Source organism: Oncorhynchus keta, chromosome 35, assembly GCF_023373465.1.
Source record: "Oncorhynchus keta strain PuntledgeMale-10-30-2019 chromosome 35, Oket_V2, whole genome shotgun sequence".
Lineage (NCBI taxonomy): Eukaryota > Metazoa > Chordata > Actinopteri > Salmoniformes > Salmonidae > Oncorhynchus > Oncorhynchus keta.
This window is the reverse complement of record NC_068455.1, coordinates 7,941,844-7,946,392: the sequence shown is the minus strand read 5'-3', so window position 1 is coordinate 7,946,392 and position 4,549 is coordinate 7,941,844.

Below are 4,549 nucleotides of genomic sequence, written 5' to 3'. Positions count from 1 at the left end.
AGGTACTTTTTCATACATATTATAGTATAATAACTAACATCAGGTACTTTTTCATACATATTATAGTATAATAACTAACATCAGGTACTTTTTCATATATATTATAGTATAATAACTGACATCAGGTACTTTTTCATATATATTATAGTATAATAACTAACATCAGGTACTTTTTCATACATATTATAGTATAATAACTGACATCAGGTACTTTTTCATACATATTATAGTATAATAACTGACATCAGGTACTTTTTCATACATATTATAGTATAATAACTGACATCAGGTACTTTTTCATACATATTATAGTATAATAACTGACATCAGGTACTTTTTCATATATATTATAGTATAATAACTGACATCAGGTACTTTTTCATACATATTATAGTATAATAACTAACATCAGGTACTTTTTCATACATATTATAGTATAATAACTGACATCAGGTACTTTTTCATACATACTATAGTATAATAACTAACATCAGGTACTTTTTCATACATATTATAGTATAATAACTGACATCAGGTACTTTTTCATATATATTATAGTATAATAACTGACATCAGGTACTTTTTCATACATATTATAGTATAATAACTAACATCAGGTACTTTTTCATATATATTATAGTATAATAACTGACATCAGGTACTTTTTCATACATATTATAGTATAATAACTAACATCAGGTACTTTTTCATATATATTATAGTATAATAACTGACATCAGGTACTTTTTCATATATATTATAGTATAATAACTAACATCAGGTACTTTTTCATATATATTATAGTATAATAACTGACATCAGGTACTTTTTCATATATATTATAGTATAATAACTGACATCGGGTACTTTTTCATATATATTATAGTATAATAACTGACATCAGGTACTTTTTCATATATATTATAGTATAATAACTGACATCAGGTACTTTTTCATATATATTATAGTATAATAACTGACATCAGGTACTTTTTCATATATATTATAGTATATTAACTAACATCAGGTACTTTTTCATATATATTATAGTATAATAACTGACATCAGGCACTTTTTCATATATATTATAGTATAATAACTGACATCAGGTACTTTTTCATATATATTATATATATTATAGTACTTTTTCATATATATTATAGTATATTAACTGACATCAGGCACTTTTTCATATATATTATAGTATAATAACTGACATCAGGTACTTTTTCATATATATTATAGTATAATAACTGACATCAGGTACTTTTTCATATATATTATAGTATATTAACTAACATCAGGTACTTTTTCATATATATTATAGTATAATAACTGACATCAGGTACTTTTTCATATATATTATAGTATAATAACTGACATCAGGTACTTTTTCATATATATTATAGTATAATAACTGACATCAGGTACTTTTTCATATATATTATAGTATAATAACTGACATCAGGTACTTTTTCATATATATTATAGTATAATAACTGACATCAGGTACTTTTTCATATATATTATAGTATAATAACTGACATCAGGTACTTTTTCATACATATTATAGTATAATAACTGACATCAGGTACTTTTTCATACATATTATAGTATAATAACTGACATCAGGTACTTTTTCATACATATTATAGTATAATAACTAACATCAGGTACTTTTTCATATATATTATAGTATAATAACTGACATCAGGTACTTTTTCATATATATTATAGTATAATAACTGACATCAGGTACTTTTTCATATATATTATAGTATAATAACTGACATCAGGTACTTTTTCATACATATTATAGTATAATAACTGACATCAGGTACTTTTTCATATATATTATAGTATAATAACTAACATCAGGTACTTTTTCATATATATTATAGTATAATAACTAACATCAGGTACTTTTTCATACATATTATAGTATAATAACTGACATCAGGTACTTTTTCATATATATTATAGTATAATAACTGTTTTCACTCAGTACTAGAAAGGTGTTCTTTATGTTTTGCTCAGTGGTTGGCGGTGACATTTGACTTTTGTGGAAAACAAAATGATGTGTTAACGGAGCTGCATTATCTAACTAACCTCCTGCCAAATGTATGACCATATGTGGGTCCTTCTGTGGCTCAGTTGGTAGAGCATGGCGCTTGTAACGCCAGGGTAGTGGGTTCGATTCCCGGGACCACCCATACGTAGAATGTATGCACACATGACTGTAAGTCGCTTTGGATAAAAGCGTCTGCTAAATGGCATATATTATTATTATTATTATTATATTAGAGACACATAATTCCCTCAGATTACACAGACCCACAAAGACTTTTGAAAATAAACATGAATCAACTCCCATGTCTGTTAGGTGAAATACCGCAGTGTGTTGTCACGGTAGCACGAGTTGTGGCCCGTTGCCATGACAAAAGGGCAACCAGTGGAGCGCAAACAACATTGTAAATACAACCAAAATGTTTATTTATCTTCTCCCTACTATTCATACTACCACTATTGGCATATTGTTGAAACACTGATAGCTGATAATATAACACTTGTAATGACTTTATCCTTTTGAAACCTTTGTGAGTGCAATGTTTACTGTTAATTTCTAATCGTTTTTTGTTAATGTTGTTTTGGTTTCTTCTCACTTCAGTTTATTGTTTATTTCACTTGCTTTGGCAATGTTAACATATGTTTCCCATTCCAATAAAGGCCCTTTGAATTTCATTGATATGAGGACTCATTATGGACATAATCCATTCTAAGCATGGACATTGCCATTGAGGGTTTCCACCATTTTAAAGTTGTCAATTTGGTGGTGATTCATATGATTTGGGAGCAGTCAACCAATGAAGAAGAAGAACATGTACTACTTTAAAATGGAGATAGCCTCAACGGCACTGACCAAGCAGTCACAGATACTACAATAGCAAAGATACAAGGATGAGTCCTCTATCTATCTCTATGGCCTGATCAAACGCGTATCTGCCATATCATTGGCCAGAATGGTCCCACCTGATCTCGCCTCCTGCCGCCTGCCTTCCATCTTTGAGGACGTGTATTTCCCTTGTTAGAGCGGTCAGTCAAATATCTTGTCCATATAATAGACCATCTTTGATGCTGCTAACTTTTTTAACTTCCTGGTATTGACGTAATGACGCCAAACCCTTTTTTAGTTTTACGTTCCAACAGTCTTCAGTGGCTTCTCTCCTCGGCTCGACTTCTGCTAAATATGAATGTCTCGACTTCAGCCGGATAAGAATGTCTCACATCCTAAATAAACTAACACAGCTGATACAGTAAGTTTTCTAAATGAACTGATACTAAACATGTCTGATGACGATGTTGTCAAGTCAGTCTATCATGACCAAGTAGTGACTACTATTCCTCCAGCAGGTGGTGCTACAGTTTCATTTTACCAGCTGAGTCAAACCGCATCGCATATAATACTACATGCCTACCTAGTCAGGATCCTCATTTGGAGATATACTATTGGGTACATTTCAGGGTACTGTCAGGATATTCTATTTATCAAATGTCCATACACACCGATAAAAAATAGTTTGTACTGACAAGAAAACATTTTAATGTGCATTCTGTAAGTGATGTACTTTGTGTCCCTTTTTAATTTATTTTAATGTCAAACTGAATTTCAACCAAAAAAAGCCAATGACTGCATAATCAATTGAACCAAACGAAAAAGGATAGTAACCCCCCCCACTCCCCCCACCACCACCAGGGCAGTAACCCCCCTCCCACTGGAGGATCAGTGGGAGAAACTCAGAAAAACACCGGGAGGTGGGTCCTTTAATGGGGTGTATTCATTAGTCCCAGACCGTAGTAGCAAAATGTTTTGTAACAGAAACTGTTTACTCCAAATGGAAAACATTTTGAACCACAATAAAGCACAAGGGGAACAACACCCTGTTCAGCGATAAACTCAGTGCCCCCCTTTTCACACACACACACACACACACACACACACACACACGCACGCACGCACGCACGCACGCACGCACGCACGCACGCACGCACGCACGCACGCACGCACGCACGCACGCACGCACGCACGCACGCACGCACGCACGCACACACACACACACACACACACACACACACACACACACACACACACACACACACACACACACATTACACACACACACACACACACACACACACACAGCATTCTGCGGAGACTCACTGGCATTGTCAGGATGTCTGTCTGTCTGTCTGTCTGTCTGTCTGTCTGTCTGTCTGTCTTTTTTCCCAAATCAAATCTAATCAAATTTTATTTGTCACATACACATGGTTAGCAGATGTTAATGCGAGTGTAGCGAAATGCTTGTGCTTCTAGTTCCGACAATGCAATCTCTCTCTCTCTCTCTGTCTGTCCGTCTGTCCGTCCGTCCATCCGTCCGTCTGTCTCTCTCTCTCAATTCAATTTATGTGGCTTTATTGGCATAGGAAACATGTGTTTACATTGCCATAGCAAGTGAATGGATAAACAAAAGTGAAATGGTGTTTGTTCTTC